The sequence below is a fragment of the Mauremys reevesii genome, linkage group 7 (genome assembly GCF_016161935.1).
Source record: "Mauremys reevesii isolate NIE-2019 linkage group 7, ASM1616193v1, whole genome shotgun sequence".
Classification (NCBI taxonomy): Eukaryota; Metazoa; Chordata; order Testudines; family Geoemydidae; genus Mauremys; species Mauremys reevesii.
In genome coordinates, this window is record NC_052629.1 from 70,104,970 (window position 1) to 70,121,283 (window position 16,314).

General features: G+C 51.2%; 1 protein-coding gene across 1 annotated transcript in view; it reads right to left on the reverse strand.

Annotated features, from left to right (window-relative positions):
• PSD (pleckstrin and Sec7 domain containing) overlaps positions 1-16,314 on the reverse strand; it is a 112,553-nt gene that overhangs the window by 75,503 nt on the left and 20,736 nt on the right. The window lies entirely within an intron of this gene.

A 16,314-nucleotide genomic window follows, 5' to 3' on the forward strand; every position in this document is an offset into this window, starting at 1 on the left:
CCAAGGCTCCTCGGCTCCCCACACAGGGATCACGCTGGTGTAAGTGAAGGCAGAATTTGGCCCAGCTGGTGTACGAAGAGAGAGAGAAAACAGGGCTACAGTCTCAGAACTGGCCACCTAAATGGCATAATGAGGCAGGGCTTGAAGTGGCCTGAAAAAAGTGGGGGGCGGAAGAGGGAGAATCTATCATTTTCTATAAATTAAAGTAACATCACACCTGCCTGTCCCCCTGCCTCAATCAATTTTGGCCCCAAGTCTGTTCTGCCCTCCCAGCCCTACCTCTGCTCCTCCAGCATCTCTGGGGCTCTTCCCCTCATCACCCAGGCCTGGGGGAGCCGCAGGAAAGCTGCCTATCCCCCTCCCGCAGGCTGGGTGTTGCAGAGGGAAGGAGGGAGCAGCAGAAGCACCACCTGGTTACTCCCAGGAGCAAGGGAGAAGCCGGGAGAAGAGCCGCCTCGAGAGGCCGGGCTCCTGTGAGAATGTAGCTGGCTCCCGAGGACAGAGCTCTGCCTACCTGCTGCAGGAGCCCTGATTGGCCGCTCTTTCCCAGGGTAAAGCTGACACCTGGGCCCTTCAGCAACACGGTTGGAGATGTAGGTATTTCTTTTGCCCACTGAGCATCCCCTCTGGACCAGGCACACTTTAAGCCCGGCAACTAGAGGCCTGTCTCATTCTAATGCACGACTTGCATGTGCAGAGAGCCACCGAGGTGAGCAATGACCTCATCTGCATGCACAACAGAGCTTGGCAGCCCTGAAAATCTGAGGGAGAGTTAAAAGACGCAGAGAGGACATGTGCATGCATGGGTGTGTATGCATGAGCAGCCCCAAGAGGAGAATCTGGCCCTTCGTGTATAACGTGTGTGTGTGCGTGTGCGAGAAAGAGAGAGAGGTGGGCATGTGGCTTGATCATCTCATTCAGTGTCAGTGTAATTGGCCCTGGGAAACTGTCCCCAAGGCCAGCAGTGGGATGCTGTCCCAGTACCCAGGGTGGGAGCACATGCCAGGGAGGTTAGTAGTCCTCTCCCAGCCCCTCCCTTTGGTGCAGGAACCACCAGGTCCAGGAACAAGGCTGCCACAGGACTCTGCATCCTTTACAGGGAAGGAGTTGTGAGCCTCAGCCCTGCTCTTCCAGCATTCACCATCACCTGCTGAACAGGAAGCCACTTAGCATTCAGTAAGGACTAAGTTACAGCTGGAAAGTCCAAGCTCTCATCCCCTCTCCACCTCTCTTCCAAAGTTGGTAAGAGCAACAGGGACATCATGACAACACAGGCAGCTTGTTTCAAGGCAATGGATGCCTGATGCTGCTGACATCTCCCCTTTCTGCTGGTCTTGACCCTGTCTATTATTGTTGTCACTTATTTCTGTTGTTGTTGTTCCACCATGCTTCCAGCACACCCACCACTACCCCAGAAAGTGACTCTGATCTGGCTCTAGCCATTCCTAGGACTCAACCAGGTCACAGTTCCTGAAGGCATGCAACAGGCTTGCCCTTCCCAAGGCATCTGATGACCTAGACAAGCATCTCTCCATTCAGCTAATCCCATCCACAATCGACTACTTCACCTATCACAGTCCAAAATGGGAGGAAGTCTCCTAGGAAACAAAGCAGACATAAGAAACCAGCTTGCAGACATCTCACACCTGCACACTGCACAGGACCTTTCCCTTGGCACGGGCCAGAGGCAGGCAGCACAAAGCAACACAAATTAAATTGATGCTGATCAGTGCAAGAGCTGCCAACAGACAATACACAACCTCTTCAGAGATGAAACACCTATATGGCCTGTGATATCTGATACTGCAAGCCCAGTGCTAGCCCACCTCATCTCTGCGGGATACTTGGTGCATTGCAGACCCAGACAGGACAAGACAGCAGGAGGCTCTCCATTAGTCTTCTCTGCAAACTTCAAATCCATGAGAGGTCCCTCAGGTGAGACAAGTTCATTCAAGTTCACTCATCTGACAATAGAAAGCAGAGCCAAGGCGAACAGATTTTATGCACAGACTAAAAGATTTATCAAGGAGCTCACGGATGGCTTGTTGGCAACAGTGATGAAATACTCTGGACTTTTCATCCTTGGGTACTTCAGCAGGCATGCTGAGAAGCCCAAAAACTCATCTCCCCACACACCTCCCTAGGACTCTCTGGTTCCACCTGCACAGCCAGTCACACCCTGGACTTGATCTTTGGCCTAGAGGGCAATACTGAGGCCATCACAATCCAGCCACTGTCTTGGACAGACCATCACATTGCTAAGCCAGCTCCCAGGCAACAAAAGAGATCCAGGAACCTGAGGCCATCATGTGAACTCCTAGACTCTGCCAAATTCCAAAGCCTGCTTCAGGATAGCGGCACAGGAAGAGAAGCTGCAGATCTGGTGAATCGATGTCATTGATGAAAAGAGATGGGTGGGAAATTGAGTGCCAATGGCAGAACCTGAAGGCTGATACAGACAGGAGGAAATATAATACATTCCTCCAAGATACACTGAAGCTGTATTATAAGACAAGAGAATCTATCAGCTGCCACATCCCACCCCAAATCAGAACTGAGTACCAAGCCCCCCTCCGTGAGCACTACCCACTCAGGGATACTTGGGCACTGTTATGATCATAGGGCCTACAAATCTACCCTAACCATAAGTTTAACTGTAAAAGAGTTTATACAATGTCCCAATAACTTGTAACAACAAATGTTAATGGGAAAGTGCAAGAAAACCAGACAGAAAAACGGAATTAGTATAAACCAAAAAGGCCACGTTGCTGTAATCCAAGGACAGTGGAAATTAAGCTTGTTAAAAACAGACAAGGTGAAGCTGGAAATTAACCAACCAAAACTGGCACGTCAGATATTAGGCCTAACTGGTGGACAAAATAGCGAGGGGGTGGGCTATCCCACCCAGTTCTCCCTTTCTGAGTCCTTAAAAGAAAGAGATTTTGCGGGGGAGAACATTTGAAAGAACAACAAGGGAGAACCCTCAGGGAGAACAAACACAGGCTACTGGAGTGAGCTTCACCATCATGGCTGCCAACCCCATCATCTCCTGCGACCTTCTTCGTCCTAAGCTTGAGGGATGCCCTGACCAGACAGGCCAGAGAGAGGGACCCATATGACATCACCACCCTTACCAGTTCCAGCTGAATGCCAACCCCCAGCGGGGATGAAAGGACTTTAGCTTCAGCAGCATAAGACCATAAGAACGGCCATACTGGGTCAGACCAAAGGTCCATCCAGCCCAGTATCCTGTCTACCAATAGTGACCAATGCCCAGGTGTCCCAGATGGAGTGAACCTAACAGGTAATGATCAAGTGATCTCTCTCGTGCCATCCACCTCCACCATCTGACAAACAGAGGCTAGGGACACCATTCCTTACCCATCCTGGCTAATAGCCATTAATGGTCTTAAATTCATGGAGGTTATCTCATTCTCTTTTAAACCCTGTTATAGTCCTAGCCTTCACAACCTCCTCAGGCAAGGAGTTCCATAGGTTGACTGTGTGCTGTGTGAAAAAGAACTTCCTTTGTTTTAAACCTGCTGCCCATTAATTTCATTTGGTAGCCCTTAGTTCTTGTATTATGGGAACAAGTAAATAACTTTTCCTTATTCACTTTCTCCACACCACTCATGATTTTATATACCTCTATCATACCCCCCTGTAGTCTCCTCTTTTCCAAGCTGAAAAGTCCTAGCCTCTTTAATCTCTCCTCATATGGGACCCGTTCCAAACCCCTAATCATTTTAGTTGCCCTTCTCTGAACCTTTTCTAATGCTAGTATATCATTTTTGAGTGGCACAGCAACAGCAGCTCCACCCATCTCAACTACCCACTTCTCCTTTCCCCAGGACAGCTATTACCATCTTTGATACCATCTAAGAGACTGTCAAACAAGGCTTTTTTTTTCCTTCTAAAACTCTCGCCAGCTACCGGGAAAGGGAACAAGAAATGTTAAAATTAAAACCTGACTTAATACTTTACATTTCAAATGCTTTGCCATTTTTTCTTCTTTTCTGTATCTTTAATAAAAGGTTTAAAAGGTGTGTGCACCATGGTTCTGAGCTCTCTGTATACCCGGGCCTTGTTTAACATGGTTTAATGTTTGACAGTGACCGGGTTATGTTAATACCTTAAGCCCATATAGTCCATCTAAATTAATACAACAATGGAAGGCCTGAACCTTCACTCCCCATTCTAGCACATTTTGGGAGGTTTCTTCCACACTTCTTGATGTTGAATGGCCAGAACATGTGAGAAGAGTGTGTGTGGCGGGGGGAAGTGGTGGAGCATATGTGGGTTTGAAAGAGAGTTCAAAATAGGCTGCCTTTTGGCACAGATGGTAAATTCTGGAAATGCAGAATTCTGGGCCCCCGCATATACTAAAGCCGCAGGGCCAGCCTTTGGGATGGACGGTCCAGGTGGTGGCCTAGAGCACCCTGCCAAAGAGGGCGCCATGTGAAGGGTTTGCCTGAGTCCCACCTGACCTGCTGAGAGCCAGCTGGGCTGGTGGAGGCAGCAGGCAGGCAGACGAGCAGCAGTGTCTGGAGAGGGCAGAGGGACCCAAGCCACTGGGGAGAAGTTAAACAACCATCCAGGTGACTTCTCTGGAGCACGGGTGCCCCTCCTCCCCCCTGCTACACTGCTGTGTGCAGCTGCCACTGCTGCTGTGTCCCCCCTCTCCGCATTCTTCCCCTGGAGCCCCCTCCCCCCGGCCATTCCGGACTGGGAGCTGTCTCTGCTGTGTGTGTGGGGGGGGGGGGAGGTTGATGTTGGGGTGTTCCCCTCCCCCCACCTATGTACCCAGTCTCCACTGAGCTGACAGGACAGGGGCAATCTGTCTGTGCTACCTCTCTGGGTCCAGAGCTGCTGGTGTCTGAACAAGCCTTCAGGCGCCTGATCCTGAGTGCTTTCTTAAAGAGACAGTGCACTCACTCATACACTCACTCAGGTGCACACACACACTGCCCTCAACACAAACAAACACACACACACACACACACACACACACACACACACAGTCACACACTCCCTCTCTCACACGCTCCCCCAAGCACCAACACACATGCTGTCTCTCACATACACACAATCTGTCACAAACATGCTCTCTCTTTTGCACTCTCTCTCTCTCATACACACAGTCCCCCCAACACACACAACACCAAACGCTTCACCCACCCCTAGGGAGCTGTGTGTGTGTGTGGTGGGGGGAGCGAGGAGAGATGTCAGGGCTCCCTGCATCCAGGTCACTTTCCCCACCTGGGCTGTACTGTGAGGCATCAGGAGCTGCTGCTCTCCTGCCCTCTTCTTACACAGCCCAGGTGGGGGAAAAGACCTGGATGCAGGGAGCCCTGACATCGCTCCTCACTCCCCACCTCACAGCCCCCTAGGGGTGCATGGGGCAGAGGAGCAGCAATCCAGGGTGGGAGCAAGCAGTAACGCCAGCTGCTCCATGCATCCAGGTCAGTTTCCCCACATGGGCACAGGATGGGGGGTTGCAGGGCTTAAGGAGTGAAGTGGGTACAGTGCAGGGATTAGGGCGCAGGAGGGGAGCAGGGGTTAGGAGTGAAGGGGTGTAGGGATATGAGGTGCAGGCAGGGAGTGCAGGGATTAGGGGTGAAGGGGGCACAGTGTAGGAGTTAGGGGTGAAGGGAGGGTGGTGAGCCTGGGGAGCCTATGGAGGCCAGGGGTAATGTGGGGGGGGCACTGTGCCCATGGGAGCTAGGGGCACCAAAATGCAAGTTCACCCAGGGTGCCATTTTCCCCAAGGCTAGAAGGTTCTGACAGCCTGCACTATCTGCTCTAGAATAGTTTCAAAGAGTCCAAGGCCAGAAGCAACCATTGTGATCTTCCAGTCTGACCTCCTGTATAGCACAGGCCAGAGAACTTGCTCAAAATAGTTCCTAGAGCAGAGCTTTTAGAAAAACAGCCAGTCTGATTTAGAAATTGTCAGTGATGGAGAATCCATCACAACCATTGGTAAATTGTTCCCACAGTGAATTGCTCTCACTGTTAAAAAGTTATACCTCATTTCCAGTCTGAAGTTGTCTAGCTTCAACTTCCAGCCATTGGATCATGTTAGACCTTTCTCTGCTAGATTGAAGAGCCCGTTATTAAGTATTTTCTCCCCATGTAGGTACTTCTAGATTGTTTGGGGTGACTTGATTACAATCAATTAAGCCAAACAGATTGAGCTCCTTGAATTTATCACAATAAGGGAAGTTTTCTAATTCTTAAATATTCCCATGGCTCTTCTCTGAATCCTCTCCAATTTTTCATCATTCTTCCTGAATTGTGGATACCAGAACTGGACACAGGATTCCAGCATCAGTCGCACCAGTGCCAAATACAGAGATAAAATAATCTCTCTCCTATTCAAGAGAATGATCATGGAGGCTTCATCTAAGACAGGGGTTAGCAACCTTTCAGAAGTGGTGTGCCGAGTTTTCATTTATTCACTCTAATTTAAGGTTTTGCGTGCCAATAACACATTTTAACGTTTTTAGAAGGTCTCTTTCTATAAGTCCATAATATATAACTAAACTATTGTTGTATGTAAAGTAAATAAGGTTTTTAAAATGTTTAAGAAGCTATATTTAAAATTAAATTAAAATGCAGAGCCCCCCGGACCGGTGGCCAGGACCCGGGCAGTGTGAGTGCCAATGAAAATCAGCTCACGTGCCGCTTTTGGCACACGTGCCATAGGTTGACTACCCCTGATCTAAGACAGGTCATAAGAACTGTCTAAGAACTGTCTATGTATAGAAGTGCAGAGACATCAGAAAGGGAAAAGGGACCAATTACTGTCTAGTCAAGATGGACAGAGAAATAGACAACAGGCTAGAAGTAACAGGCTCCAGCTGAACCTGAAAAGTTTTGGTGAGCTAGCAAGCATGTTTATGGATCAAGTTCATCCTTGGGGTAATTCCACTGGAGGAATTATTCTGGGCCTACTGTAACTCTGCACAGAGTTCAGCTATAGAACAAGCTGCCAAGGAGGGAATCATGATAATTGGTGGACCCCCATCTATCAGGATGAGATTCAAGAAAATGAACCCAATTCCACCAGGATGATGGGGGACAAACCAGATCTAACTCACTCAATTCTGTGGTCTGAAGATGCCAGGGAAGCTCACAAAACGGGTTGCCAATGTCGACTGAGAGCAGTCTACTGCTGAACTTCAGTTCATTTGCAAATTTGACACCATCAGCTCAGGATTAAACAAAGACTGTGAATGGCTAGCCAACTACAAAAGCAGTTTCTCCTCCCTTGGTGTTCACACCTCAACTGCTAGCAGAGGAACTCACCCTCTCTGATTGAACTAACCTCGTTAGCTCTAGACTGATTCTTGCCTGCATATTTATACCTGCCTCTGGAAATTTCCATTACATGTGTCTGACACGAAAGCTTATGCTCCGATACATCTGTTAGTCTTAAAGGTGCCACAGGACTCTTTGCTGCTTTTTACAGATCCAGACTAACACGGCTGCCCCTCTGATACTCTACACATGGAGTTATTCCGGAATAGCAAGTCCTCATATTCAACTGACTTTTCAAACTGCCCAGTCAAGCTGTGAACCAACATCCTTCTAGCTCAAAGGGACACTGTAATACATAGCAACCACCTTTCTATTGAGTGTACAGATCATTACGTTGTTTACCTCCATCCTAGAAATATGCCCGTTAAGTGGATTTATTGGCTAGGAAGGACCCATTTTATTATGTTGGGGGATGCATGGTGATATTCACAGCCCTCTCATAGTTACTATAATCCATCTCTTCTCCAACTCTCCCGGCCTCCTCAGGCCTGCCGATTTGAATATGTTGGACACGGACCACGAGTGTCACATATTAAATAATAAAAGAAACAGGGACAATGGGAGAAAATGGCTCATTCTACAAAGAAAGCCATTTAAAAGAACACTGTGCTTCATTAAAAGACTACTGAGATGTTACCTACAGGCCACAGGGCAACAAAAGGCATACAATGCACACCAGAAAGACAAAGAAAGAAACCAGCATTCAGGAATGTTACCTACAGACGCTACCTGACACAGCATACTGTGGTGGAAGACAGGAAAACAACCATCTTCCTGGGATATTACCATCAGGACACAACAACTGGCCAATACACATTGGGAAGACAGAGAATCCACCAACCTATGAACTTCTAGTCAGGCTATGGAGAACAAGCAGGTGTCTTTTCTAAAGGGATTTTAAGAAGACCTGCTTAGATTCCACAACAATAGGCTTAGAAAAATCTAAGCTCACTAGAAGATGCCGGATAGAAACTTCCCCTTCTTTGTACAAAGCAGTTTCTTTCTTGACAGAAAACGGGTTGATTCTACACCCAGTTCATTAGTACCCCACAACCATGAGTGTTTGTAGTCTAGAATTGGCCTTTGGCTATTACTCACTGGCTGAGGGCAGCAGGCACTCATGGACAGAGATTTCTGACAGGAGAGATAGCCACACAACAGGCAGGACAGTGTTTCCAGAAATTCAGAAGCGATCCCAGGGACCCACAAGCAGTGTGCACCCCATACAGTCTCACACCAAGGAGGTACAGGATGCCCAGCTAACACTGAGCCTACGAGCGCACCAGGACAGGGAAATGACTCTGAACCAGGCGGGGGGTTGAAAAGAGAGCATAGTTAGACGTTCACCGAGTGCTCACATTGGAAGGCATATTAAGAACCCTAATGAAGGGTCAAAATGCCCCAAATCCTTGATGCTCTTTTCCTTTGACCAAGGGTAGAGGATCCCTAAGTAGGCCAGCTCTGGCCTCCTATGGCCCATGGGATAGTGCCTGCACTCCATCTTAGTTCTCAAATTCAATTCCTTCTGCACAAATTTCAAATAACTGTAGTGTTCCCAGGCAGCAAGGACCTGAAACTCCATGGCCAAGGCTCCTGGATTCAAAGGCACTCCAGGCTGGCTGACTGGAGTTTCTGGGGCAGCTTCAGAACAATTAAAGTCTGAAGGCTTTGACTGAATTAAAGAAGGAAGCAAATAATACTATCAGGACAGAATTCCTTATGTGATTTCATCTGCTATTCCATGCAATTCATTTTACTTGAATTTTCAATGAGCTGCAGAGTTCAGTACCAGCAATGCCTGGGCACATCATACTGGTTGCCCTCGGGGAAGCTGGAAGTTTGAGTAGTTAGGCAGGGGACTGATGGGGGTTTGGATGTGTGTGGAAGGCAGCAGGAAGTTTCTGCTAAGGTAAACAGCAGTGAAGTAGTTAATGCTAATATTTAAGTTTCAAAGTTACCCCCTCACTAGGATGCACAGGGAAGTTTGCCCATTGCTCTCTGAGCTATTGTTTCAGGCTCTCTGCAAACTCAAGTAGGTGCCACCACATCAGTTTACCCTGGGTTCATGTCAGGAAGGTTTTCTTTCCCCCAAAGAGGTTTTGTTTTGTTTTTTAAATGAGAGATTAGCATTCACTGCCCAGTTCTGCAGCAAACCCTGCTACTACCAAAACACCCGCGAACATGCAGTAGCTCTTGAGCAAGATGTCCATGGCCTCAGCTCATCCTCACCCCAACACTCACCATGACGGGAGCTTTACTGATCAGTTCAAGAGCCGCATCCTGTCGAGGAGGAGGCCAATTACCTCAAGCCACTGTGCTAGCCAAGGCATTTATTCCCAGCACCCTAGGCCCATGGCAGATCCTGTCCTATCACCCCCCAACACATACATTGCCTTTATCTCAAGTGTTGCAATAGGTGTACACTTTTGATCAAGTGCTCTTGGCTCCCACCAAATCTATACCCTTTACTCATGCCTTTTATGCCCAGGAAATCCATGGCAGCTGCTTCCAAGAGTCCCAGATCTCCATTATGGCCAGGCCCTTTGCTCCCAGCTGCCCCCTCTCCTGCATTTGGTTCAGAGTCACTGATTTCAAGTGCTTTAGGCTCTAAGCACATTCAGGCTGCAACTCCTGGGCTGGGACCCCTAAGCCCCCATCAAATTCTTCTGAGCACCCCAGCCTCATCACATACATCTGAGCACCCTACACTTGTGCCACCCGCAGAATTGTAACCCCAAGCGCCTCCAAATCCCATCCCTTCCAAGGCCATTGCCCTCATGTACCCCAGCCCTGTCAAGTCCAGCTCATCTTCCAGAATGTGATGCAGGAGGCGGAGAGCACAGGTACCAGGTGAGAGCTTACAGAAGTGCAAGGTGGAGGTACAGGCCGTGGGAGGTGGGGAGGAGTGCTGGGGGGTGTGATGCACAGGTGCAGTGTAGAAGACGGGGTGCCCTCATGTATAAGAGGGAATGTGGTACTTGGCTATGAGATGTAGGAGGTAGAGAGCGTGGGGTTTTAGAGGCGCCAGGCGAGGGAATATGAAGGCAGTGGGGGTGCAAGTGGCTGCTCTGAGAGGGGGGGATGGGAGCTTGGAGTGGAGTTTTGAAGGGCGTTCCAGCCTCTGAAGGAGTTGGGGAGTGGGTGTGGCATGGGGCTTTGAGAGGCACCTGCTGAGGGTATGGCTGCAGGATACAGGAAATGCAGGCATTGGGTATGCCTGCCCCTAAAGTCTGATTTCTTCACAAGGTTGGATGGAGGTGGATGTGCCAGTTCCCATCCTGGGCAGAGCCTGTGCTGAGAACTGCTCCTGCTAGATCCTCCCACTCCTCTAGTCCTGAATCCCACTCTGCCATCCCACTCCCTGGGCTCAGCCAGACAGGGCTCTCAGTCCTCCCAATCCCTCCAGCCAGCCAGACCGGCCTCCCTCACCCTCTGCCTGGCCTCCTCTCAGCTCACCAAGGATCAGCTCTGAGTGGAAGTGACATCCATCCGGCTCAGGAGGGAGCAAGTTCCCAGAGAATTCAGGACACAGAGACTGTAAACAAACTGCCTTCCCTACACCCCACCTCTCCCTAAGAGGCATCAGGGCAAGAGCTCCCTGGAGTCACGCGGAGAAGGAACTGGGCAACAAACATCAACAGCTCATTATTGTACTTTACTGAAAAGAAGAAAGGGAGCCCCACTGCTCCTGCCAGGGCCAACAAGAGGCGGGGAAGCCGGTACAAATTACCGGGGCCCACCGGTCTGGAAGACTGGAGTAGCTGTGAGCTCCCCCCAGCCAGTGTCCCTATACCATTCCCTGCAGTGCCTCCTGCTGGTAGAGAGTGGAGTAGCTGGGCAGCCTCCAAAGCCAGTGCTCCTACATTGTCCCTCCAGCACCTGCTGTTGCTGGCAGATGGTTGAGACAGAGAGAGCAGCCCCGATTCAACTTCCCTATGCCCAGGGCTCCTGCACCATTCCCTGCAGCGGGGAGCAGCCTGCAGGGGTTAGCACCCAGCTCCCTTGTAGTGCCCGCAGGCAGCTCCTCTCTGCTCACCAGATCTGGATTCAGCAGCATGCCCAGGTAGGGTGACCAGACAGAATATGTGAAAAATCGGGACGGGGTGTGTGGGGGGGGGATAATATGAGTCTATATAAGAAAAAGACCCACAAATTGGGACTGTCTCTATAAAAATCGGGACATCTGGTCACCCTATGCCCAGCCCAGGCGAATGCGGACGTGCCCCCACCCCCACACACGGGGCGCTGATGCACATCCCAGCCAGGACAGGGCAAACTTCAGCGCTCCTCCATAGCCGGGGCCAGAAGGGATCCGACCCCACGGTCCCCGAACGGGCAGCGCCCCGCCCCCGCCCCGTGCGGTAACCACAGCAGCCGATCCTGCACCGCAGGCTCCCGCACAAAGCCCAGCGCAAGAAAAAAGCAATGGGGGGGGGGGGCATCCTCCCGTTCCCCGGGCACCCCGGGTGCAAACTTGCAGGGGTCCAGCATCGCCCCCGGCCGGCGCAAGGCGGACAAGACTGCGCGGGACTCGGCAGGCTGCGCGCGTCTCCCGCGCTCCCCTAATGCTGGTTAATCACCGGCTCCTCTGAAAGCAGGAATCCGCTGCCTGCCCTGCCCTGCCCTTCCCTGCCCAGCCGCGGCACCTTCCCCCGCCGCACCGCCGGGCGGATCGCAGCCCTAGGCGGGCAGGTGCGGAGGGGGCACGGCCCCCGCTTACCCGAGCCGGGCTCGCTCCTGCATCCTCCTCCCAGCCCCAAGGCGGCTCCCCCCGGGCGCAGGTGGGTGTCGGGGCGGCTCGCCCTCCCCGGCCAGCCCGAGCCGCGGGCGCCGATGCCCGGCTGCGGGTCCCGCGCTCTGCCTGCGGAGCGACCCGGCTCCCTGCCCCTCCAGCGCGTCTGGCTCCGCTGTCGCTCTGCGGCCCGACACCGCCGGCAGCCAATCGGGGCTCGGCTCCGGGCTCGCGGCGCCGCTCAGCGGGGATTGGCCGGGTGGGCAGGCACCGGCCCGGCGAGCCCCCGTGGGGGCAGGGAACAGGCTGAGGAGAGGGGTGTCCCCGTGTCGCTCGGGGAGCTGGGCTGGGGAGGAGCTCGGCGGGCAACGGGCGGGGCTGGAAACAAGGATGCTTCTGCATGGGCAGCCGCTCCCTAGGGAACAGGGTCCCTCCGGTTGTCAGTGTCTGGCTCACACACACACACTGTCCCTAGGGAACAGCGTCCCTCCAGGTGTCAATGTCTCTCTCTCTCTCTCACTCTATCCCTAGGGAACGGGGTCTTTCCAGGTGTCATTGTCTGTCTCACACACACACACTCCCTAGGGAACAGGGTCCCTCCAGGTGTTGGTCTCTCTCTCTCTCATACACACACACACCGTCCCAAGGGAACAGGGTACCTCCGGTGTCAGTGTCTCACACACACTACCTAGGTAACAGGGTCTGTCTGGGTGTCAGTGTCTGGTTCACACACACACTCCCTGGGGAACAGGGTCCCTCCCAGTGTCGGTGTCTCTCTCACACATACACTGTCCGGAGGGAACGAGGTCCCTCTGGGTGTCAGTGTCTGGCTCACACACACACTGTCCCTAGGGAACAGGGTCCCTCTGGGTGTTGGTGTTTCTCTCTCTCACACACACTGTCCCTAGGGAACAGGGTCTCTCTCTCTCTCTCTCTCTCTCTCTCTCTGTCATACACACATACACACAGGCAGTCTCTCTCTCTCTCTCCCTCTCCCCCTTCCCCCCCACTCCGCCTCCCCAAGGAAGAGGGTCTTTTCCAGTGTCAGTGTCTCTCTCACACACACACTTTCTAAAGAATAGGTTCTCTCTGGGTGTATCCCTCACACAAAAACTCCCTAGGAAACAGGGTCTCTCTTCGGTGTCAGTGCATCTCTCTCACACACTCTCCCTAGGGAACAGTCTCTCTGGGTGTCTCACACACACTCCAGGGTACGGGTTCCTATGTGCACCTGTTTCTCACATCCACTTGTTAAGGAACAGGTTCTCTCTGTGTTTCACAAAATGCTGTCTAAGGACAGTTTCTCCCTTGCAGTCTCTGTAGAACAGATTTGCTCTCTGTTGCATCCACCCTCAGGGAGCCAGACAATCAGTCTTTAGAATGGGACTTTGTGTTTCTATCAGAGAAAGGGAAAGTTTTGGGCCCAAGCTTTCCAGCCACTTGCACCCACTGATGTCAACAAATGGGATGATGGGGGCCCTGGGCCTGTCTTTTCTTGGGACTGAATTATTCACTCTTTCTAGAGACCAGGACCTCAGTCTTGTTCTGCCATGGAAATGCTCTCTCCAGAATGAGGCCTCCTATTGGGGTCATAGGGAAGTGGGCTACAGAGCCCAGATATGGCCTTTTTCCTCTTGAACAATTCTGATTACTGGATCAGGCTAAACTGGCCATTTTGAAATCCCATAAGGAAATCCTGGTGCATTGGGAAGGGCGTGATTTGCTTGGGGATCTCTATGTGCTGATTATGACTAGGCTGTGAACCAATCACGCCGCATGTAAAATTATTGCTAATCTGGATGTATTTCAGGCAGCCAGGTGTATTAATGACATTCTGCATGATGGTGATGGTGGCAGCACATTAGGGATCCATATGCAATCCCTGCTGGAGGGTGTACTTATCTATCTCTTTGCACACACAACTGCCTAATGCATAGTTGTTATAATGCTTCTTGCCGGGGATCATGTTCCATACATCATAATTGCTTAAATGAGGGTGTTTTTCACATTGTACACTCTCTAGGATGTGACTCTCTCTCCCTCTCTCTTGTATAAAATGATGCCGCCTGGGGCTCACCCTGGTCCCCCTCTCATGGGATGATCTAGGGTTTTTCCTCTCTAGACTGGGGTGATCTCTCAGTCACTCTCTCTAGAATAAAGGTGACATGTTTTGCTCTCTCAAAAGTGGGGTGTCTCTCTCATTCAGTTGCTGTCCCTAGCAGCTTGAAATCTCTCTCCCTCCCTCTCTCTCCACTCTCTGGGGAGTGGGATATGTCCCTGGAGGTTGGGGGGTGGAGGGAGGTCTCTATCTCTGCAGGGGAATCATTCCTTGCCAAAGAGAGTGTCTCCCTGTTGGTGCATTAGTTTGTAGGGGGAGACCACAATCTGTCTCATGAGGCTCTGGCCTGTTGGATCAATTCTTAATTAAACTGTGCTTTATTGCACAACCCCAGAAATCAATATTAAATCTGTGCTGGGGGAGGGGCTGGGGAGAGCCGGCTGCCAGTGCCTAGGTAATCCTTGAAGAAGGAAATCAGGAATGCCTTCCTCTTCCACTTCCCATTGCCCCCTCTGGTTGAGTTAAGCCCAGCCCCACATTCCCCCTAGCCCAGCAGGCTCCTAGGAAGGCAGACATGGCCTCACCTCCCAGGGAGCATGGAGGGTAAGGAAGGTGACAGGCTGAGATGCATCTTCCTATATGTTATACACAATGGTGAGAGATGCCATTTTCTCTCCTTTTCTCCAGCCTCCTGTATGGGTATCAAAACTCCCCCTTGTGTCTGGGACCATTTCTCCCTGAACTGTCCGGTGCTCAGAGATCTCACATCAGACCCTGGTGACTTTGGCTCATTAGCAAGCCTGGTTTCCCCAGGATCAACAGCCTGAATCCTTCAGCTGCTTCCCAGCTGGAGGGAGGGTGGGGGAAAGGAGGGGCTTTTCATTAATCTACTGTGGAGCCCGACAAGCTTAACCAAGTGGAAGAGCTGAGTGGTACCATGACTCAAATCAGGGGAAACCGCAGGCCCACTCCCAGCCCCTCTGATCAAAGATACAAGACACACAAAGAAAGGACAGTGGCAGGTGTGTGTGTGCACGCGCACATGCTCACACCACATACATGGAGCTGGCTTGCCTGACCCTTCTCTCCTGAAATCCCTCCCCAACCCCAGGGTAAGTAATGTAAACACAATGGCAAGCAGATTCCCTTCTCAGTCATTCAGGTTTCCAGTAAAGAACCAGCTGGAAAACAAAGTCGACTTTCCCCCCCGTTTCTTGCTGCTCCAGCTCTGTCCCCAGTCTGTATGGGATCCGAGCAACATCCCCCCAACACACACACTGACCAGGATTTGCCTCCATCAGTCATTGCTGTCTCTGGAGTTTATGCCTGTTCCCGCTCCCTCCTGGGCAGCGCCTTCATTTCCAGGAGTAAATCCCCTCCTCCCCTGGCCAGCAGAGTGTATGGGAGGGGGATAAAATTCTCCATCACTGGCAGGCCTTTTTTAGAAGGGAAAAGGGTGGTGGTAAATCACTCTGGCAGACAGTGGGGAAGAGAGGACAAAGTCTTTCACCCCTGGCTGATCCAGTCCCAGGATTCCTTTGCCCTTAGCCCAAGGATCTCCTCTGCACCCCCTCCCCCCTGGGACATAGCTGCCTCTCTCTTCTCTCTTACTTGACTACATTTCCCTTTCTCCAGGGGCCACGGCAGAGACACACACATCTATCCCCCTGCCTCCTCCTGCTGCTTCTGTCTGCCCACTAACCACTGAACCATCAGCCTTTCATCCACCTCTTAAAGAGGCCATCTCCCTAAAAGGGTCACCCAACATAAAACCCTCCAAAGCAGCAGCACTTCTCCTTCCCCAACCCTTCCACACATCATGTGACCAGGACACCTGACACAAGGAGCAAAGCAATGGGAAAAAAATCAAGCCTCTTCTCTTTAATATAACCCCCCCAAAACCAAAACCCAAACAAACCCTAGACACTTCCAAACAACCTTAACTCTGACCCTATTTCACCATGCCCATATTTTGTGTCATACAGCTGCTGAACAATTTGATAATAATTTCCAGGACTCTGAGGCTTTATTCTTGGCTCTGCCATTGTCTTGAGTGTAATGTTGGGAAGTCACTTAGGGTCAGCATTTTTAGAAGTGGCTTCTAATTTTGAGTGCCCAACTTCAGACACTTAGGCTCAGATTTTCAAAGGTATTTAGGCATCTAACTACCCTGGATCTCAATGGAAGTTAGGAGCCTGAATAC